Source organism: Lineus longissimus, chromosome 13 (assembly GCF_910592395.1).
Source record: "Lineus longissimus chromosome 13, tnLinLong1.2, whole genome shotgun sequence".
NCBI lineage: Eukaryota > Metazoa > Nemertea > Pilidiophora > Heteronemertea > Lineidae > Lineus > Lineus longissimus.
Genome location: NC_088320.1, coordinates 4,086,659 through 4,111,023, shown reverse-complemented (window position 1 = coordinate 4,111,023; position 24,365 = coordinate 4,086,659). Strand labels below are relative to the sequence as shown.

General features: G+C 39.5%; 1 protein-coding gene across 10 annotated transcripts in view; it reads right to left on the bottom strand.

Moving 5' to 3' along the window:
• LOC135498474 (homeobox protein Hox-B4a-like) overlaps window positions 1-24,365 on the bottom strand; it is a 129,011-nt gene that overhangs the window by 26,122 nt on the left and 78,524 nt on the right. For 7 of the 10 annotated variants that reach the window (XM_064788771.1, XM_064788777.1, XM_064788770.1 and 4 more), the window contains one exon: window positions 12,799-12,833. The gene's annotated coding sequence lies outside the window, so the exon portion shown is untranslated. Of the gene's footprint in view, window positions 1-3,909; window positions 4,368-12,475; window positions 12,511-12,798; window positions 12,834-13,476; window positions 13,545-24,365 lie in introns of those variants that run through there. The other 3 variants (XM_064788773.1, XM_064788775.1, XM_064788774.1) reach the window with 3 other exon arrangements.

The window sequence follows — 24,365 nt, the reverse complement described above, 5'->3', positions numbered from 1 at the left end:
AAATAAAGAAAAAAGAACAGCACGTGACCGATGTCGTGTGCTCGAAAAATGATGAATATGCTCGGGTTGTGATATTTTTTTCTCACACACTTTTCTCCTCATTTTATGTCCTCATAGGAAGACACTCACATCCAGCACACCTGGTCACAAAGAAGTTGCTATGGCAACCAAGAAAATAAGATAACATCACACCTCACTTTTGCGTCGAACTGTCACAAAAGTCGTGAAAAGACAAAGTGACGATATGAGTGTCATGGGAATATTTTTTTATTGGGAGGTACTTGCTAATTACCTTGGAGAACATGAAGTGACATTCATTTCCTTGCAAAAAGATGATGATGTTTTTTATGAAAGTTTTCAAAGAGCAACCCTGAACTATTCCCAGTATAACTTTCTTGAATGTGAAATAGATATGCCGCAGTGAATCCGGGGAGAACACATTTAGTATCGAGTACTGAGTGATCGAAAAGACTGGGTTGTCTATCCTTATGGTTATTTAGGCCTACATCCCAAGCATCCCAAGGTATTTCGGACCAATTAGGTGCGGTAATGTTAACAATACTAATGTATCTGAATAGGCCACCTTTTATATCTTGGTTGACTCTTCTTGAATAGTAAATGTTTGACAGTCAGACCAAATTTACAACATCTCCTTTTGTCTATGCAATTTATTTAATGTTAAAAAGAATGACTAACGAGAAATAAATGGCATAACGCCATGCAACAAAATGCCCCCTCATCTTTAGTCATCCATCAACAATCTTGAGCCATCCAATCAGTTCAACAAATTGTCGCTTGGCGTCAGCACCTACTGTGGCTACATTTAGCTTCCTGGCGTGCTTTTTGTAAGAATTGACAATGATGTTTATTAATTGTTCCTTCATCCTTGATAAGGTCCTCAATCTGAGCAGCCTTGTGCATTTCTTATCAACGTTAACACCTTGGAGTGATATAGTGAAGAGGAAATGGAGAAAAACCTGCGATACAATCTGAAGTTTGAGTGCGCTTTGGAAGCTCCAGGCTTTAGATAAAGACATCAAATAGAAAACTACCAGAAGCCTTGAGCTGACAGACGTGGTTTCTTGTCGCGTGGTGAAGCACAGTAAATTATTCAGCGGCCAGTTTGATTTATTGCCCCGGTCCAAAACTGAGTGGCTTTGTTGCAAGACGTGGATTAGAAGACTGGACTAGTTGGCTTAGGTACTCATCTTGAGTGGTCAAAATAATGCACAGCTGCCACTCTTTTTAACGTAACTTTGCTTCCTGGGTGTTCTGCAGCTCATGATGTCATCCACAGGCCGAGGCAAATGATGTTTTAAGTTGTGGTTTCGTTGCTTGAGCAAGGTTACTGCGTATCAATACAGAAATATATCGCGATCAAGTTTCAATAGTCAAAGAGTTATCTCAGGTCGACATTCCAAAGCAGGGAGCCAAATCCCGCCACCTCTAGGGACGAGGGGAAGAACCAACTCGTCACGTTATCCCTGTGGGCTGGAGTGTTCCAAGGCGAGTGGTCCAAAGGAAGCCACGTCACATATAAGTCGTAATCAATCCCATCGCTGGGAAATATTTTCTCCCAAACCTTGACATTTGCATGATCCACTCACAATTTACAATAGTGTATCTAATACAAGGACATACCAAACCCTGTCCGGAACCTCCTTATCGAATTATTCAAACTCAATCAAAGATGGAAGGACAGATGACGGTTGAAGATTATATGTAATGATAGCCATGTGAACAAATCCAATCCCAGAGCCACGAAATTACATGTCACTTGATGTAATGACGCCATATTTTAGGAGCGACATTGACACTGGGTACGTCACATAATGAGGAATAAACGGAAGACCCAAGGTCGATTTTCCCGCTAGTAACTAAAGAATCGTATTGGGATTTTCGACCCAGTTGTAGAATGATACAGCAGGTCAAGGTGGATGATGGCTTTGAGGCGCAAACCGTCGGCCGTTGTCAAGTCTTTTTTCTCCTTCTTTCACCTTTAATGATTTACAGACTGCTCAGGTTACGAAGGCTTGCATGTTAGGAAAGAGGCTCCCCTTGTACAGATCACCAACGTAGTCAATGGGCTACTGTCTTTGATCGACCCATCGATCTTAGGCTCACGTAAGGGATTATCAAGCCAAACTTAAGATTGTACTGTCTAGAACTTCAAAACGGAGATCAGCAATTAATCGATTATGGCTGATGACGACGAATTCAACAATAACATGAGTCAGAAATCAAACGGAAAAAGGAAAGAAAATGCATATTCTGATTCATGCATTCCATAAAGATGGGCATCTGAAATGACGTCAGAGTTTTCGTCCACAGTCTTTTCGTTCCAAAAAAACCTACAAAAGAAGCGAAATGATCCGAGGAAATGTTTCATGGGTCACTCCGGTGGCATAGTAACTAAGTCCTGATAAGGCACAACCCCTTGCGTTAGGATTTCTGATACAAATATGCAGACCTCCTCGCCTTGCCTTTCGTATGTTGAATTCTCTTGGCATTTTCAAGATCATTCAATGGAACAAGTTACTGGTCTCACATGTATTCATGTATATTCTGATTTCCCAATGGCCTCAAGTAGGAGAAGATAAATGGTTACTAGATATGCTGACAATTCAACGGCCAAATTAAGTTTTAGCTTGCTTAATTTGTTTTAATGATTTGATTTTGTCTTCTTCACACGATGCATAGGCGGTTTTAGAACAATGCAATATTGTGAAATTGAGGTATTCCAGTGAATTAAGCTGATGACTTACGAGATATGAACGGCCAAAGCTGTTCGAGTAGGCCTAAATAGACTTCCCAGAACACGCAGAACTGTCCTAGCTAAAGCAAGATGGTCACTTTCGAGCAGGTGTAGGGGATGTTCCGCTCTCTAGGATTGTCAGCAGGCACGATCTGCCATCTCAATCCCCGCACGGCGGCCATAATCAAACACAAAGGTGACAATCCTGGACACTATGACCTCTTTTTGCTTGTGACAGTTTAGAGGCGGAAAATAAATGGGTGTTTTGGCTTGAAGTGATATATGGTCACACGAGGTGTCACGGTGGAGGATTTCTGACGCGGCCGGAGTAACTCCGCGATTGCGACTTATCATTCACTGTCACATAGTTGATTCCAAGGCAAGATGATTTCTACATGTCGTGAACATGCAGGTCATCCACTGGTGTACGCTGTTGATTAACCGTAAACGTGAACTGACACAGATGATGAAGCGGTGAGATCAAAGGGAATACAGCATGTGCAAGTGGAGCACGTTTCATGTTAAGGAAGTCAGAATCACATGTGGCTTCTACTCAAGCTTTATGCATCCATATGTAACAAGCTATCGCCTATGAAGATTTGAGTAGGATTTCAACTCTAATACGTTCATCATTAGTGCAAATTTTACATGCACAACTCACATCAAATGCATAAACAAAATCTACTAAAGTTACGATGGAACTGCGTATGCTTATTCGTTGAAAAACCGTACATGAGGATTCAACCAATTCATACGTGTACCTAGTTAGTGTGGAATGCACTTCAAATAGAAAACTTCTGTCTTGCTGGAAAGTTAATGGGTGACATATTTGATTCAAAAAGTAATTTAGGTGATTTATATGTCTGTGGACTCTAACATTTCTTTAGCTACTTAAATATGCTAATGCTTGGCAGATAACTACCGTACTAATGGCACAGTTTATCTTGTGTACAAGCTGGCAATAAACTGCATCCCTAAACACGTGTTAACGGCTAAATAGCCCATTTGTGAATTACCCACGAAATAAACTGGACATTTATGGTAGTTGGTTTTATTTGATGTTGCGGTGTTAGAAGAGTATGATGCAGATCAGTCGATGATCCAGTAGGGAAAGAAGAGAGACTGTCAGTCTCACAAGAGAGAAAATGGATTACCTTTTTGTGTCCGCAGCGGCACTGAATCATCCGGTAACTTGATAATACATGCCGGATCTTTGAGTTTTTCCTTAGTTTGAAGGTAAAGTTTGTCGGCTATCCTTTGAGTGCAGAGAACGTTCTAGTCACTAGCGCAGGATTCTGGCCTACGTTTGGAAGTTCAACACGTTTTGGCAAGGATACGAAATCCCGGATTCAGTGTGTACAGTCCATTAGGTATTCGTATAAGGCCTACTTGGATTTGTTTTGTGCCTCATGTTTTGTCCGTAGAGGTCGTCTCTAAAATACACTTTGCAACGAGAGCTATTCTTCAGGAGTTACCAGTGAGACAGCTCAGCAACACCATCGACAAATTCTCACGTGAGTAATTCCTCGCTCAGTCTTTCTCTCCTATATCCTCCCCAGCTTATCAACACACGGAACAACCTTGACCGTGTCAATCTCTCTTGACATTTTTCTCACGGATGTAGTACTTTCTACAGTTTAGGAGAAAAAGTGTAAGAAAGTTGTCCTCGTGTTCCTCGTCGAGAGTGGAGACACCTTTATGTCAGGAATGTCGATTTTACAAAAATTATGCTGATGATGCTGGAGCGCGTTCTCTCTGATGTGTGATATGCAAATTTTGATTTCTCTAGGGATAGTTGAGCGGGGCCGTCTTAGTGATGTTGCCGTGTATTAAAATCAATGGATGCCATCGTATGTATCAGTAGCTGAAGCTATCTCTGGCAATGTTTTTGGTATATTTCCTGACAATTTGGATGCAGTCAAAAACCATCAAAGCATGCTGGGTCATCATGGCCATCATGGTCACCGAGCTACCTGTTCAATTTTTAATTTTCAATGTTCAGCTTGTTTAAATAAAGACTTGTGCCACGACTGGATCTCTTTAGCGCTTGATGCTCTATCATATTGAAAGTAATATGGAAGCAATTTGTTCTGATTTTGGTTGTCTTTTGTAAATAAACGCAGGGGAGTGAAGAGGGCGCGTGGTCGGTCCATTCTCAGGATTTCGACAGAAAAGGCATTTAGTTTAGCTAACATGGCAAATGGAAACATCAGTGCACAGCACATGTAGGGCCATAACTAAGACCATGATCTACACTGCCGTATGTTCGATGGTGTTGAAGGTTGCGGCTTAAGGTTGCCACTGATAGACAGACATAAAATAATTGATTGAGTGCATAGTCTAAACCAGCTAAAATCGTGCAAAGAATGTTGCATACGAACACTTGAAAGTACGTGGTGCACTGACCCAAATGCGCAGAATTCAGCACACCATGCACATGGTCCTGTTTTTTACTTCACCCGGCCATTGACTTAAAATAACATTAGTTTCAATAATCTTGATAAAACATCAAAAAAGAATTGAAATCATACCTGCAGGAAATTAAGGCAATTGAAACCGAGAACGCAGCAATACCTATCCATCTTATTTTTTTGAATAAAAGTTGGTAATTCCAAACACTGCAGGTGTCCAAAACTGGCGCCTTTGCAAATAATTAAACAATGCTCTTTGACTGTTTCAGGCACATTGTGGCTTTATTAAATCATGCTGGTGAATTTAAATGTTTTGTTTCAATCGGATGCCGTGATGTTTGATTCGAGCGCGTTCATCACTTAGTAAGTTTGTCGCCAACGAAAGTGATGGATTGGGCTTATCCATTGGAGGGTAAACCGTTAACAGGACACGGCTAAAAGCAATACCTAAAATTTCCAATCGAATTAACTCAAATCTGACGTGCGGAGTGCTCGCTTTCCTCAAAACTGCCAACTCGGGTTAAACTCAATTAAAATGTGCAGATAAATTATGTCAAAAAAGCACGAAAAGTATTGTCCGCGTGCAATCGAAATTTGCGCGATTTAGCAATTCTTTCGATTGAATTCTCTAAATTTATGAAATACAATGCAGAGCGCATGGCCCCATTTTGAAAACTTTGAATTTTCGCCCGAATCTGTTTATTGAATCGGAAACAAACTTGAAATGGTGTTTTCTGTCGCCTGCCCCGTTGTGTCCATCTCTTTTCAAGCGTGTTACCCTCGGTTCTCGCACTCGGGCCGCGACTAACATCGGACCATATTTTATTTTTAGGTTGATTACGTGTTGTGTAAGTCGAGGGTCCTGGGCAGAACGCCCCGTTAGGTTACTCTCAGAGCTGTAAAAGCTGCGTTGAAGGTCAAATGTCAAACCACTTGGCGGGAGATCGAGTGAGAATTCACGAGAATTGAATGAAACTGCATTTTACCTGGACTGAAAACAGAACTAACAGAAGTATGAATATATCAATCAAAATCTTTGGAAAAACACAAGTATTTTTTTAAATGAGTGAATGAATGGTTCTTGAAATAAGTGGATGGTTCTTGTTGAAAAGTTGGGATAGTTCATAATGTCCTTGCTTGCATTCGTCTTTTTGGACAGGTAGGGAAGATGCCTCATTCAGAGGGTGGTAAAAGCCAGTATACAAAAAGTCTCATCCGACTTTTAGGGATAATTTTGTAAACTTTGAACAGGTTTGATGTTTTAAACTATATTTGAGCGTTTCTTCACCGTTTTGGAGAGCTGAAAGACAGCTTAACACGTTTCCAAGTCATGTTGTCAGCTCTAAAGTCTCTCTGAATCATGGGAAACAACCAAACGTTTTTCACTGATACTCCATTTTATAGGCTACCTATTAATTACAACGTACACCCCAATGCAAATGCTTCCTCGTGCTGTGCACCTTGTAAAAAAACCGACCACATACCAGGATGTGCACATCAAAACCGATCTGCCTTTCACTTCGATTTCTTTCTATTAATAGATCACCATGATCAAAGGGATGCGCCGACCTGAGTAAAATGTCACTGAAAGGCGTGTGCTTCATTTAAATAAACTTAATAAAGTGATATCAATCACTGGGATGTCTTTTGGTTGATTTGGGCCACTGGAGTGGAAGATCACAAGTCGTGGTAAGGCGCTGTCTCGAGATGTTAAGGATGAGAAACACATTAGACAGTTACCTAACATGGCGACCACGAGGAAGGAGGCAGAAATTGAGATGTCCAATCTTTCATGTCCTTGCTGGCTGTCTCCATCTTGGGATCCCATCGGCAGAGGCTATTACAGCACCTGCCTGCTTGCAAGTCAAAAAAGAGGCCACAATCTATATCCAAGGCATCCTGATTGTTATACCCAATAACCTAATTTAGAGCCTTTAGTCACAATCTGTCCTGGCCATCCCGTCCCGTGCCCATGACGAGGACCTCGAACCATAATCTGGTGATGACCATCAACTAGCAGCTTAGAAAGCTCGGCCCTGCGCCATGTTCACTCATATAACGGAAGCTAGAAATATCCGGTCCCTAATGAGGAGCTCGTCATTGCATGCAGAGGCAACGAACATGTCTTCACTTTTTCTAGCCTGTTCTTTACGGAGTGGTCGTAATGCACGAACACCGTATGAAACCTGATTGCAAAAATTAGCGAAACTTGTCTGAGAAGGCAGGTGGAGGGGTAGTCGCAATGATCCAAAGAGCCACGGACAATAGTTGGGCAATCTACTATTATCAGTGACTGACTGAATACGTGGACATATTCTATTTGTCAGCAGTATTGCAGCAGGCTTCACTCAATTCGCCTCATGACGAGCAGACCTCGGCAGCCCAACTTGAAAATTGGACTCTCTCGGGTGTGTAACGAATGCAATCAACTCGGAACCTCTTGTCACATGATTTCATTCTCGGAAGAATCGATGTTCTGTCCTGTGCCAATTTGTGTAAGAACCATGATTGGATGAGATAAAGACCCAATGAATCACCCCTCTAATCTTTTGTTTCCTAAACTAACCAAGCCTCATAGATTTTCCATGGAGATAAACAGATCAGGGAGCTTGGCCTGGTGATAAAATCATCAATGATAATTTGGAGGCATGTTGGGACAGTGACTTCAGCAACAACGTTATTGGACATTACATTTCGTTCGATTTCAGGACGGCATTGTCGTGATAACGTACGTTTTTCTCGAAAAGGACCTATCAAAAAAGATTTGAGCTTTTGGTTGTTACCCATACTTCAGTGTTTCCATGCAACAAACAGCTAGCAGGTCAGGTGCCCGACACGCCACCGCCTGAATGCAAAAAAGGAACGAACAGCTGTTGTCGAGATCTGACATACATGTCATACAGCTGTACCAATGTTCATGTAGGCATTTTGACCATGTCAATCAAGAGGTGTACAGTCTTGTGCCAACCCTTCAACTTCACACTGACACCTTGTCACAACCCGAACTCGCTACCGATATATTCTTGTCTTTCAATGTTGACACTATCAAAAATCTCAAGTGTGTTGAGCATTTAATTGACATATCGCCGTAACAATTTGTCAACTACATTGATTACATGGTTGATTGGCTGTCATTGAAAACTGATATTTGCTTCTGATTGTCTTAAGTGACACGTGCCGAGTGATTGGCCAGGAAGTCATCAACCCGTCGAACAAGATGTCAGGCATGCGGTTGTTTTTTGTGTGTGTTTCAGAAGTCGTCAATAAGCCCTAAGTCTCCATATTTGCAACTCTGATATTGTGAAAGCTAAAACACTGGCACCAAAGTATATCAAAAACAGTTATGGAGGCTCAAATTTCAAGTTCTGGTATATGCTACAATAGAAGGATGGGTGTTGAAGGTTCTCATGCCTGTTAGTTTCTACTAATAGTATTCAGGCAAAAACGTAGCATCTTCATACGTGACGAGGCGTCACCTCAACTTTGCTTTTAGTTATTCTTCTTTGACATTGGCTAAAATTTGGTTAAATCAAGATGCTGACGTTATAAATAAGGATTGATAACGGTCCATTAGGCAACGCTAGCAACCAGCATCAAAGGTGCCGCTCTCCTGTCTTGGGAGACGAAAAGTGTCATTCGTAGATTTGGCGCGAAACTAAGGAAGAAATGGTGTAAATGGATTCTGTAACTGGGGATTTTGCAAAAAATTCCACGCGAAATCAACGCCAACTGGGAATGAAAAAGTTTGATTTTTGACAGTTATAAATTGTACATTAGCATCGTCTTGGGATTGCCCCTTGTCATGTGAGGCAGAAGGCGTTTACGATAGAGTGGATTCCGCTACTTTATAGCCAATGGGAACACATGGTATTTGTGTTGCATTCATATTAGCTTTCATCAGACGCAATCCCGCAATTCATTGCAACTTAAGACAACTATACGCATGCAAACGTCAAGTTCGACTGAAGAAATGAACGAAATGTCAAATCTTGCATATCAGTCTATTTGAGTCAGAACTGATCCGTATGATGTCAGTAACAGCTCTAGCTCAGGCTCAGTTGGGTTCTTTGGAAGAATTCAGAGAGTGATGACGTGACTCCGATTATTAGTATTATGGGGATTCAGGATTGAGTCGTCGAACATGCGGTTTGGCACCTGTATCAATCACTAAAAAAGACATCAATGTCCCTGGAAGCTTGTCTGATAGAATATGCTAATACTCATGAAACCATGGACTGAATTGTAGCATTGCGTCATCGGGGACTTAAAATGTAACTGCATGCAAAATTCATAAGACTAGGTAAAAAGTGTCTACGACAGACGCATTAATTCTAATTCACTTTCATTCTCTTTGGGAATTGTTACAGCTCTTAAACTGTCAAAATGAACATAGAGCCCATAAATCTCCGCTTACTTTTTTACAGATAATTTCGTTTGATAATTACTGAATCTGCGAAAATTCCGATCCCCATGGAGCTTTGCAATTGACAAGTGTTTCAGTTGACTTTCACCAGCTGTGGGCTCGAAGTTAGGAGAATTGAAATTGATTATCAAACAATATACAAACCGACTGGGGACTCCCCCTAGAAATTTTGTAACGAACCAGCCATGTTCTTTTTTATGCGGGACGTACACTGATGACATTTGTAAGTGAATGCAACTAGTCACCACAGCTCACCGAGCTGAGAAGAAGACAGTTCTGATTCATCATCAATAAGAACATACTGTTCAGTGGACAACTGCCATGACTGTCTGCGTTCCGAGTACAGAGCCTCGTGAAGAAATTGCCCTTTGTCTCCTGACCATAATCCTGGACATGCATAAGCGATCCATTTACCTTTTTGAGGGGAACCTGGATCTTGCGGGCATTTAAGGCCAATGATTCGATATTGTTCATGTTGTTACATGTAACCCAATTTGAAATGTTTTGTACAATGTACAATCTTTACAAGGTTCTTTTAAGATTCTGGTAAAGACTTTTAACAGAATTTTACAAGAATTTTGAATGATTCAACATGGGCATGAGACGAAACCACGCAAGCTCTCGACCTAGATCCTAAGATCCTTCAAAGATTCTTGCCTGTATTTCCACCTGGGATTCAAACTAGATTAATGTAACGCCTTTTGGAAACTAGCCATACATCAGTTTTGATGTTGAGTTAATTTCAAAATTCGATTTGGAACTTTGGAAAAAAGGGAGTGGGTGTCAGGTCACTTTTTAGTCAAACATTTTAGCATATACTCGTCATCGTTTGGTCATTTGTAATGAGAGAAGATGTCTTCGTTGATAACTTGAACACCAAAACGAAATATAATGAATAGGAAAGATCAGAATCAGAATCATAATCTAAGCTGCATTTATGATGACCGTTAATTGGAGTCTAAACCGTCATATTCATAGAAAAAAAGGAACAATTGACACAGTTTATCCTAGCCGGAATATTATAAGCTGGTTATCCATTGATTATCAGCAGTTTAGACTCGGTATTCATGAGGATTAATAGATTAATTGGGAAAAAAATGAAGCACATCTGCTATCAAATGGCGCCAAGGTTGATAATGATAAAAATTGTTTCGAATCATTTTTTTCTACTTTTGAAATGCACACATCATTGCACTGCTTAGCACATGCCTTATATTGTGCTACACACATTCATATATCTTATGTGTGCCGAGAGTCAAATCCGCAGATATGTTTGATAAAAATCAGCATTGTATCTTACTGGCGCCCACTTCCTGTCGGAAAATACATGCCATGTGTTATAATAATGCATACGGTCGCTTTAACAGACGTCAGACGACCCCGTTACTATGGCAGCGACGGGAGAAGGTCATAGAAATTATAATGATATGCTAATTGGTGTCATAAATTTGCGGCTATGGAATGGGGACTTTGAGCTGTTTTTGACAAGTATACCTATTATATGGACCATGTTTTGTTACCTCATTTATATCAGTTATGAAAAAAGAAACAGTAACTGGTATTATGTTTAACAAGAAATATAGATATGATGCAAATAATCAAAAGATATTTTACTGTCGAATCATTTGCATGATAATTTTTCCTACTACAGTCTTTGATGTTTGGCGGCGTGAGCACAGCGAAGATGGTCGCGTCAGGGTTTCATGACTTTGGTATCAAAATGTTTCAGGTGAAATACGAGAAACTGCAATGATACTGAACCGTTAAAGACTGAACATTTATAAAAACACAAGGGAAAGCAATGGCCTGCTGAAATTGCATGGTCTTAAGAATTTGAAAATGTCTTGAACAGGCCAGGTGAAACTTGAAGCCCGTTGGGTTATTACTTAATGTGTATTGCATTCGAAGTTTTTCACGGAAATTGTGAAGTAGATTTGAAAGAGTTGTTGTTCGTTGAAAAGGTATAGAAATACCGAGGTTTTTTTTGTAAAAGGCCAGGAAAATGATATCGAAAGAAAGTAGGCCTATTCGATCATGCAAGGGTTCACAGTGGGTTCAGTTTAAAGGTTTACATATTCAACACTGATGGCAAGGGGATGATGCTACTCGTGCTTTATGATTGTAAACATGAAGCAGTCTCCTCCCAGTCAATGAGACAATACGTTAAAATAATGTAACCAATTTGCTATGGCAATGTACAGCCCAATGTGTAGAGCAAATCTACTACATCACCCCTTAACTGACTATAAAGATGGAATACTACTACTAAAACTGTCAGCAAGATAAAATATGTGCCTAGCCAAATTAATGTGGTCTCCGTTATAAATAATTGACATAATAACCTCACATGTCTGCGGTCATTTTTCGCTGACTTGCTATGCAAGGCTACACAACACAACATAGACATGCAAAAACATTACCCAAACAAACGATAAACCTTGAATCGGTTATAAATTGGTACTAAGATACTCGTTTTTCTCTCATTATCCTTTAAATGATGGTATAATGACCGTAGAGCAATTAGTGTAAAATATGAGCCATCTACTCGAATAAAGTACCCAGACTACACGCTAGTCAATGGGCTTACTATTAGCGGTGAGAAATGACCCTAAAACTATCAAATCCTACATTCTTTAAAATATTGGTCTATCAGGACTGGCGGTGATATAAATGATCATTACTTTTGTTTATGGCAGGCCCATAAAAGCACTGATGACCCTCATACATTAGTCATGCTACGCCATGTGCTACTGGGCTGGGTACATGCGCCAACCTCCAAAAGTCAAAACGAAAAATCGCCAAAACAAATCTTAATGATCTGTTACTGAAAGGTTAAAAGTTAAAAAATGACCATTAATAGACAAAGGTTGTAAAATAACTCTTTACCTTCAGCGCCAAGACAAACGACCCTCCTGCATCGATACTCTCCATAAATTCACATTCAAAGCATTTACTGCCCAAAGTAATGGCGCTGGGAAAACGTGGTCACGTGATGTGTCTTAGACGGCCGAACGCGGGCATCCAGCTGGCCACAATGCACAGCACAAAATAAATGACTTTTATTAAATGATTTATCATTAGCCTAAATTCATGTTCTTATAGTGCAACTTGTAGGCAGGCAGCATTTGTAACGAAATCTTCAAAACAGTTGCAAGGATTTCAGACTGGGTTTGCTCACAACAGTAGTAAAGATAAAAGCATTCACCTACCTTTGCCGAGCTTTTTCTTTGATCTTTACCGACGCCTGCAAGAAGAGAACACGGAGTGAAAGATTCACGAAGCCAGCATTCAAGTATTAAGTAAGTGTTCTTTCTGTAGTTTGTTCGCATTTCTTCCAATTAACTCCGCGCTTTTTCATTTGCCACTTGGTGAAAAATCCCCGAGTCACCGAATGATGGATCACCAATGACGTAATGGAAAGGGTTTCCCCTGCGACAGTGAGTTTCCTTCCTGACTCTGTTCTGATTAGAATATGCGGTGGTAGCTTGAGTAGTCTCACTTTCTGTTGAGAATACATCAGCATATTTAAACAAAGTATAACCTTGGCCGTCCTTTGCTCTGCTTTCAAAGTAGCTTGCCTTCGTTGCCGCGGCATTGCGTCTGCTACTATTGCACTATTTTGAACTTCGAGCAGGAGTGTTGCAGTTGGGTTTGTGAAGGAATTGGTCAAACTTGACGTATTGGTTATGAACATTTGTGCGAAACCTTATCATTTCTTCTCAGACTGGAAATTAGACCCAGAATTTGACCCCTTATTTCTTACCCATCACTTAATGAAACGAAATCGAGATCGTGTATTGGTGTCAGACAACCACGATGTCTGACACAAGGGATCACCTTTGAAATGATATTTTTCAACAAATTTCACCGAAACTAACGAAACTGACCTGCGTTTTACCTCTCGAGTCTTTCAGAAATCTTGTTCCTTCTCTCCCGCCTGAGCCTCAAATAAAACTACCCTGGCACGTTCTCTCCAATCTCAAAACCCCTGCCAACTCTTCAAGGGTCGCCGTCACAGTGAGTGAATGGCCCCATCTCGAGTTAGCGGGGCACTTTCGCCCTTTCACCAAGAGAAGAATACATTATTGTGTTGCGTCTGTCGATGTCAGAGTTTGTTTACTCAGCATCACCGTTGCATCAAATTTGTGTCGAACTGGTAATTTTATCTGATAACTCTTTGTTAAATTGATAAACTTGTTCAAGTTATTACTATTATTTTCCTAAAGACTGTTAATTGAATTATAATTTCACATAGAAAATACACAAAACCCCTTTCGCAAATACCCCATATGCTGTTGGGGTCGTCGATTGGGGAACGGGACCTGTGACGTATGACATTCGATAGCTTATCATGTATAGTAGTGTACGAAGTTCTAACTGTTCTGGTCATAAATTGTTATCATAAACTCTTTTCGGCTCAGCTTTCCACAACGCATCCATTCTGTGTCACTAAATCGGCAACCCATCGGGACTTTTGGCATCAGAACCTTCAGCAGTTTCCACGGTGTCATTTGCGAATAATTCATTTTCTCAGTGTTGAATCATCTGATCGTTCCTTTCATATTTTGTCTGGCTTTACCGCTTGGCAGGGATCCGATCTGTACGCAATTTCAGTTTTAAGATGAAAATGCATCTCTGTTCTATATGTATTTCACATGTTTTGATTTTTTTACCACAACCATAAACAGATTCTTCCCACACCAACACATACAAAAAGTTACCACAAGGACGTTATTTTCGCTTCCCACGAAATACCCGGGAAGTAACGACCACAATCTTTCATCCAAGGTGTCGCGTCCAAATGTAACTTTTACGACCCCTAATTGCATGCCTCCTTAATGACTTGGTCCGGTAAACTTATGTCATTTCTGACCGTAGTTAGGGGGCCTGAAAATGAAATGGCACGGTTACGAAGTCGTAACAACTTATTTATTTTGGGGTGCGCTGCAAAACTATAAAGAAGCACCTAACATACATCGATGTCTATACTGTCTTAGTTTTCAATCATACCATCCAACGATGAAAATCATGATACACTCCGTGTAAGATTCTTTGTCAAGATTACAAGAATATTGTAAAGATTGTACAAAATAAGATCTGAGTTAAAAATCTTACATTAGAATCTTATCGGAAATTTTAATATGGGATGTATTTTTATGAATATGAACATTCGAGTGCATTTGGCAAGATATCATAATATTATGTCTTTTAAAAAAATACCAGTTATGTGGGAAGTTATCGAACGTTTGAATATAAAATATGAAGATATGCAGAGATCGTATCCCGTTACCCGTTGTATATGAATGTATACTCTTTTCGTTTCTCTCGATTTTGTTTATGTGCGAATAGCTGTTTATCATATTTTTATAAGCCCTTCCTGACAACTATTGCACACGTGATAGGCCATCTTCGACGTCAATTTGACATTATCACTCGTACTTTCTGTCATTTATTACAATGAAGAAATTAAGTATCGCTGTCCTTTCGGAAAAACGCATAAATACGAGCAAATACGATTCGAAACGGGATTCGTTTTGTGCATCGTACTGCAGTCATAATTTTTCTAGAAACCTGCGGTTACAAAATCCAATTACTATATTGCACTCCGGTATTTTTCCGAATAGTAATTTCATTTGGAAAAAAGACAACTTGACATGACTCTCTTCACAATTAATAACGGACGGGGTATGGGTAGTTTCCTTTATTACACGTTATTATTTTTCAATTGCAAGTTGTAATGACAGTTTCCCAACACGCGCTATTCGCGTAATTAAGGAGCAGTTATTTGCTTGAAACGTACCGTTTCTGTACAATTAAACACGGTTGCTTTCTGGTTTATTTTCAGTATCACAATCTTCCATTAGGGAGAAAACAGCAGCCGCAAATTTATGAACTGACTGTGACGGATGGGTTTTCGTTCTCCCTTTTTCACTTTTGAAGAAAAATATCGAAATGTTTGATCGCGTCCGCGTCGAATCAAGTCAAATAAAAACTATAACGTGTCGTTTATTGACTTTCGAACTGGATAGGTAATTTTCGACCACTTATAGCCAGAAAAAATAAATAATACTTTCCATCATATTCCGTTCTAGTCCGTTTTTTCCGACACGACAACTCGATGTGTCCTAAACTTTTTGTAGCCGATTAGATCCACGATTGCGGATCCTGGCGAATCTCCATTAATGTCCAACACTCACATCATTAGTAGTGCAGAACTTCCTCTGTCGAAGCCGGCCTTTTTGGTGAATTACACTAATTTCCCTTTCCCTTCAGCGGAATGAAAAACCCATATAACGATTTTTGAAATTCTGCAAAAGCGTTTTTTATTTCGCTGAACTCCCTCAACGGGATGCATGTTTTGTTGGCCGCCGCATTAAATGATTTTTCAAAAGCTCAGGAACGTTGAACCTGTCCCAAGAGTGTAGCCGCTAAACTTACTCAATCTCTTGAAAGAATTGTCCAGAATGTGTTCTTTTTAAATTTTCCCCATATGTCCTGTTTGGATCATGCAATTTCCGTGTTTCGGTCCGTGTTCTTTCTAGGTTACAACGTCAACGAGCAAGAAACTGCTATAATTTAATTCGACTAACCGTGATGGATAGAATTTCATTAAGTCGTGTAGCAGATATTTCCGATCTCTCTTTAAAAAAATAAAAAAGGAAGCAGAATGCGACATTCAATTATAGCATTTCAGAAGAAAAAAAGGATGGTAGGTTTCTTCTTCGCAAAAAGTAATTTGATGAAGCCAGCGTGGTGTAAGGAAGAAATTTACTTTAAACCTTGATGCTGCAATCGAATTACAATGATACACATTGTTATGCCATATTTTGCGCGTCAGTATGACGTTAAAAACACTTGACAAAATCTGGCAATTTTTGCAAATCTCAATCAAATTAACGAACAAGATCTATGACAAAAGAAATATTACCTAAAAGTTATAGTGTCTTGAGAAGACTCCTCTTCAACTCTTTTTTAAAAAAATATGTGCATATATATCTGATAAAACGGAACATGCTGTAGGGCACCAGGGTGGGCTTTTTACAAGTTCTAAACTAACTGAATTTTTGGCAGCATCCTGACAAACTTCTATCTTATTCTCTTGGGTTAAGATGTGATACGGATGTTTGCACATCATGCACTAAATCACGTGGTAATGATTAGAATAATCAGTGCCTTTATTAGCGATTTATCAAAGCGAGGACAAAGGGATCCAGGGGTGACCTTTGTGTCGGCGTAAGGGCCGCAAAATAAATTTCCAAATTCTGAACATTTTCATCGGAGCATGAGGCAATCCGATATAGGAAATTGATCATATGTTCAATCATCGCGAGAAATGTTAACAATTCCTGGATATTTCTACCATATTTCTTGAAGAAGATCGAAAGGTCACGAACTCCGAGACTAAGATAACGGAAAATAGGTAGAGGGAACGCAGGGACGCGGCGTCTGTGATGTCGGTTATATCAAAGGGAATTTGTTCACCGCTCCATGCCTCGCCTGCTTTGAAGCTTTCAGTGAAGCAGCGCGAAGATGTAGTACCCATTCGCGTAGTATTGAAACTGACAGATCGGCACAGAATGTTACAAATAGGTTACTTTATTCAGCCTCCCTGATAATTATTTTCTATTTTGATGGCAGGGTATGTGTAGCTTGTTATTGGTTAAGAAGCAAAATTAAGATAAGTGCATAAATCACATTTTCTTCTGAATAAATCAAATTTTATAAAATTTCTTTTCCCATTTTTCAAACGATGGCATATTTTAGTTAATCATACTGAAATCGAGCAGTGTTTCATGGAAAGTTCATGCTGGTCTTTTATAATCTCAAAATGCGGGGAAATGCGATTTTTATAACTATCCCACTGGGCTTCAAACGAATGAAATATAAAACCTTCACCATGCCTACTCATACTATGTTTTACAGACTTAAACAAGTCTAGCATCAGTTGACGGCCCTGTTTTACATATTTTATTCGAGTCTTCGGATATTTTGTTTGACTTTGTTGCCAGGTTGTTCTGACGAATAACATGTAATGAACTCGGTCAAAATCGACCATGGGAGAACGTTTTCAACAAATCCTCAGTAGAAAACCATGCATTATCATCTCTTGTGTAAGTATTTTAGGCCCTAATAAAATGCTTCTCTCACGTTTTGAAATAGGCATTAATAATAATTTATGGGACTCACAATTCTGTTCATCGAATAGCTACTGCCCCAACCCGATGATTCGTCAGTGTTTTATCCCCTTCTGCCTCCATGATTCAGACAGTACTCGCCTCCCTAGGTCCCTAGACCCCAACACGAGCACAAATCCATTTCCTAATAACATCTCGCGCCGTCTATTCCCTAGTTACTGGTGGCTGGTGATCCCGCAGTCAGCTATCTCCGGCGGTGCCTTTGATGAACAGATACGGCAATTTTCCAGGGGATCCAGTGGTATCATCCTAGCAATTAAGCGCTGTCAATGTTTCTAGCTTATAATCCAGGCTCATTGTGAAGCTCGGGAGGCTCCTGTGTTGGCTTCATGACAAGACAGATGAGGGACGGGTCGCCAAGGACATTGGGTACATACGGCGGAGTAACTCAAAACAAGTGACTTATATGATATGGCGCCACGTATCATGAGACAAAAATATACATGTATGAAACAAATTCCAACTTGCAGGGCTGGCCTGCGTCAGGGATGATCAGATATGCATCAAATCCCTAGTATGGGCAATATGGACGGCTCAGTACTCTTGATTTGATGTAATTGTTGCTTCGGATGCTTCTGCATTGAGTATGTTCCAAGTGAGCATTGCAACAGTATATACAATGTTCAACGGCTTGTTCAGTCTGGCCTGTCCTATTATTAGAAGCCTATTGATTTTCTATTATTTGCTAGACATAATCGAGAATCACATGCAATAGATGATGGTAGAGTATATATATGCTGTGTACATATCGTTGTGTGGCAAACCTTGGGTTAAACAAGTTCAAACCCATTGTCATGCTAAAACGAATCATTTTAGAAGGGTTCCAACGTTGGAGTACAGAAGGTGCAAGCTCAGCAGGTACACCTATCGAAGGTGACAAGATATGGTGAGAACACCAGTGCCGCGAACGTGTTGAGACTATTGAACTTGAGAACATGGGCAATTTCTTCGAGAAATCTGTTTTGATGAAGGACTTTTGAAGTTACACCTCAGCTGGGTTATTGTTGGTACCATGATGAGAGTTTTTACAACTTTGTAACATTGGAAATCTCTGATCTACTTATGTCATTGGCTGATATTTATAAAAGACTAGTAAACGCTTTTACTTTAAACTTCATGTACATTTACACTTGCCATCTCTGTAGAAAAGTGTAGTAAAAGCATTTACTAGTCTTTATAAATATTAGCCGTTGTGTGTAGGACATACCATTATATATACCCGTAAAGTGAGTTTATTTGATAGAGGTTCTCAGTTTTATTCTTCGAGGATGTTTCCTTGTTCGCGTTATTTGGTGCAAAAGTTGATATCAAATAGTAATTCTGTCAACATAATCGTAATGTTGTTCGAGAAGAAGCTGAGCAAAATATGATGGCTGGACTAGTTTCGAACTCTTGCGCCCCTACTTTTAATAACAATTGGCAGCCATGCTGGATGTGGCCTCCATTTGTTATAATAGACGCACAAAAGAAAACAACGTATATTACCATAATCATCGAAGTTCCTGAAGGAATGGAATTAGTGCATTACCGGTCAGTGATTATGCCAGCGTCCTTGGCAAAAATGAGAAGAATGTAATTTCAACAGACATTGATAATCTTTTTGAAATGGACAATCGTGTTGAATTGCTAACGATGATTTGGGTAATGACCCTTGACTTGATCGCAAGCTAGCTCAATACACCTCATGTCCATGTCAGGATCATTAGTCCTGCCCTATAATCTTACTCAATACCTTCTCACGAAATATCTTTCCTGAAAAGGACTTGTCCCTTTCTTGTCGATAAAAAATGACTCTGACATTATGGTAATGTTCCCTGACAAATCAGTATGCAGTTCTTGGCTTCATTGTACTTGCAATGACGGAGTACGTATTATTGCAGTACCCCATATTTCTTTTTTCTTTTGCTAAACATGGGGGATAGGTCGATTCTTACCCTTTTATCTGGACAAGACATGAGTCTGGTCAGTAAGGATGACATCCGCAGATAGTGCATCTGTATTAATCAGGGACACCGATAAGATACTGCTTTGATTTTCTGATCACATCTATTGGTGAAGAACACGACATGAAGTGACAAGTTATTCAAGTCATTCTACTTTAAGCAAAGCAAGAAGATAAACATTATGTACGTCATCCATCACATCTTTAAAAAGGTCATATCCATAGCCGTTTCCTCCTTCGCAAATAGATTGTTTCCTTATTGGTCAACATTATCTCCTCCCGAAAAAAGAGAGTCCGACAAACAGGACTGTTTCCTGCCAACCCAGTAATTATTTTTGTCGCAAAGGGGTTTTCGCCTCAAAGGAAAACGGCCACCCTATTAAAGAAACGAAAAATGTTCCTTACACGAAAAGTTAATTTGTTTTGATCGATTTCTTGCTGAAGTGTTCCTTTGGATGTTCTTCTTGGTTATCAGCGGCGAAACAGCGCCGCAGTGTCGGCTGAAACTTCCTCTGGTTGGATTAGCCAGCCATTGACACCAACTTGGTGATACTCCGCCGGATGAGGCCAAGCAAAACTAACTGCTATCAACAAACGTGATACTTTTGTGTTGCTTCAAAAGTGCTTCTACACACGTTCTTCGCTTTTCTAGAAATATATAACAAATCGTAGCTTTACGTCTAATTATCCATATCCGATCATGAGAATGCTGTATGCACATAACATGGGCCCCTTTGATAACTTGGACAGTCTTATCATGATGGTGATTTATGTCATCCCTGACTATAGGTTAGAACGCCCCTAGGTTAATCAGTACAAAAACCAAGACTCGCTGACTGACCACACCCAATAATTGACTTGCGTAGCAATCAATCAGCCCGCACCTCCGTTTCTTTCTTTCGATCGGAAACAGATAATTCGTTGTACTGGCTCTTGGCATGACAATGTACAAGCCAAGACGATGTCCCTCTGGTTGATGAGTCCTCCATCTTGTAACAAGCTATTAACTTTCTACAAGTCATGTATATGGAGAGCGTCATTGGGAACAACATGCTATAATGCAAAGTTGCTTTTTTCTTGTACAAAGCCTCGTTGTGACCTTGCCCCTGAAGTAGTATTGACTTTGATTCAATAATGTAAACGAGTAAAGCCATAGCAATTTCTAGAAGCCATGCAAGTTTAGGAAGCCATAATAAAATGTTTATCTTTGAAGCTGAATTGGGTCACTGTATGTGTGCGTTAGAAACGCATGTTTAACTTTTGTCATACGTGCGGTTTTCCTCTTTTCATGCATGTGGCTTTCCATACAGCCAATCACACCGAAGTAGCTAGGGTATTACGTGAATGTTAAGAAAACATGCATTATGCACTTTCATTAACTGACTGATCACACTTTCTTGGTAAGCATGGCATTCGTTTTGATACCAAGGAATATAAGAATGAAGTGAATACAACACTCTTGTTTTCTAATTCTTATGAGAAAACAGAACAATGAAAGTCAAGCTACTTTTTTAAGGTGAAGATTTTAGTGTGACAATGGCTCGATCCTTAGCTCGTTTGCCCGGTCAAAAAATAGTTAGATAGAGGCCATACAATGCCATAAGCCTGTAGATTAGCAGAGAACCACGTTATCGGAACCGCATCGATCATATATCCTTCCCATCACATTCTGACCTTCGCATATGGGATTTACATTTAATTCAAAAGACATTTATCTATATAGTTTGTATTCGGGGCAGACATGCGTTGATTGGTTGCCATGGTTAGCTACTCGAGTCGGGGAGGATTTTAATTAACGGGACACTGTGCACTCTCTCACGAGTGGTCGGTGATCCCTTATTACTATTTTGAAGGTCGTATGGAAGTCATGTTTGTTAACATTTGAGAGAAATTGGAAGGTGCCAATTTGTTTGTAATCTTATTTCAAGATTCGTGGTCGTCTTTGATACGTGTGCTATCAATGCTGTCAATATCATGTATCGAGAGAGAGAGAGAGAGAGAAGAAGACCTTGATATTTGTTATGATGAATCAAATTACAACTGCCGATATAACCGCATCGAACTATGAATCTACAAAATGAGTAGGGGTTGGGACAAATAACATATCAAAAATAAGTTCGTTAGGCATCGAAAATGTCAATACACTCTCGAAATATTGATTAGTAACGTCCTTGTTTCAGGCAACTTATGCCAGATGCCACTAGTGGTCCTCTTACACATTGGGTGATATGAATAAAGAGTAGTAAATGCTTTTATCTGTAACTCCATGTACATTTACACTAGGCCTTTCTGTACAAAATTGAAGTAAAAGCATTTGCTAGTCTTTATTCATATCACCCATTGTCAAGCCCATCACGGGCATGTCCGCCACATGGGTACCAATAAATTTGGGAGAAGATTGGGAATTGGCATATCGGATCAATTTAGAGTTTGGTACGCGGGGTTGGAGTTTCTGATCACGTACTCTCTCGGGAACGCGAGGCTAAACGAGATCTTATCAAAATGGGCGAAGAAACCTTATGCCACGAAGAACAATTCGTTGTAGCATGATCAACCGATATTTATAAATCTATCTTCTGCCATTTCAAGTAATGCTTGCCGATAAATTTATGCAAACTTTGTAGAAACCATGTGTTTGATTATTGCCTAATGTTGTTGGAATGAACCACCCCGAAGAAAATTTCACAAAAGCTGTTATAAACCAGTGTTAAATGCAACGTAAAGATAAACATGTCGAAAATTGATATTCTTAACTGGAAAATCGACAAGGGCAAAGAATCACTGAGCACAATATTCAAATTCATGTAACCAGCAACATGACTATCCATGTGATCTTTGATGAATTGATGCACATCTTTCCATGTGAGGTAGCTGTCATCTTAATTTGACACGGATTCTGATTTGGCCAAGACAGTGAAAGCATTCATCTTTCCAAACGATGGCTTGTCGAATATTTGTAATCTTTGATTTTTCAGACGTCAGGGGGCTCTAGGTGGAGTAAATAAATCACATGGGATACAGGGTGTCCCATATATATATATGAAGTAAGAAGCACAGGAATTTTTACATAAATTGTGCTCGTGACACATGATTATTAACAACAATATAGAGTACAATGTCGTTTTCAAAGAAAGCGTTTTTGTTCATGCAAGTTACAGGCCCATCATCAATGGAATTCGAAACAGTACGAGGTCTTTAAATGTGGCCATGTTTTAGTTAACACCAGCAGTGTATGACATATATACACGGCTAATAAGACCATACATAAAACCGAAGACATAACTATGATAATATCTCCTTGAAGAGAATATCATGTTGATAACTTCCTTTCTGACAGGTCCCAGTGAACTACGACGATCATAGTTTCACCATCTTTCTTGGCACCTGGTCCCAACGACTATTATAATACAAAGTTAATATGCTAGGGGTAATAAGGCATGGTGTGCTTACCACCTGTCCTTTGCACGCGGCCCCTTTTATCAAGGTATTAATTATGCAAAGCTAATTGAGTCACCTGCAGTCGCACTGGATAGCATTTCCGAGATGAATACGAAAAGAATCCTAAAAATTCTAATACATCGCGATAAAACGTTTCTTAAAAAATGATCATCTCTGATGACGAATAAATCCTGCGTGGATTTAAAAAAAATATGGAAAAAATATTAAGCTGATTTTGATCGGCCTGATCTGTGTTAATTTCTGAACTCCCTTGCCATGTCCGGGTATGAGTCAGGCGTGGTTAATTAATACCCAGTATTAGTCAAAATTAGATTCATGCGAAATGTAGTAAATTTTGACAGGACTGAGCAGTGCTGTCCTCTTTTGGTGATGCATTTAAATTGTCAAGCTTCTTCTCATGTTGGTGTTGCCAAGATAGTACCTACAATAACGCATGTACACACATGTATAATTGAACTTTTACACTACATGTTTTTATCATACGTGTTTTAGAGAAAATAGTACCACCAATAAACACAAAATAGTAGTTGTTTGATTAGGAAATGTAGGACATTCCACCATTTACATTGAGAAATAAAAATGCCATCCATCATATTTTTATGTTTTCTTTCGAACAGAATTACGTGGCCATTGTGAAAATATGGGACATTATTTTTAGTTTACCCTGCATTGTTGCATGCACTGCTTATGTATGTTGTCTGGCTGTAGAACGCAACGACACTTCATTGTTATCGATTGACGTTTACATTTTATACAAGCTGTCATCATGTTGGCGATTAATGTTCAAATGGAAATTATTGTCGTCGTGGTTTTTATTATTTATCACTTCTGAAATAGACATAACGTATGATGATTAGTATGACACATATACATGCTCATAACTGGGCATGAACACTGTGTGGCTTGGCACTACATACGCCTGTACAATATCATAAATGTCTATATCTCCGTCATGAATACTATATATCATAATGCATTGTACATGTTACAATGCATTGCATTTCTGCCATATTGCGAAAATAGTTTACTTTTTACATTCATTCCTTCATGGAAAAGTAAAGAATCTCTCTCGAGAAAAAAAACCCGTCTTTTTTGCTTGGACGTGTTGGCAAAACCCATTACAAAAAAGCTAAATGTAATTTAAAACAAAGTGCAATAAGAGGAAACCATTTGTCATGAT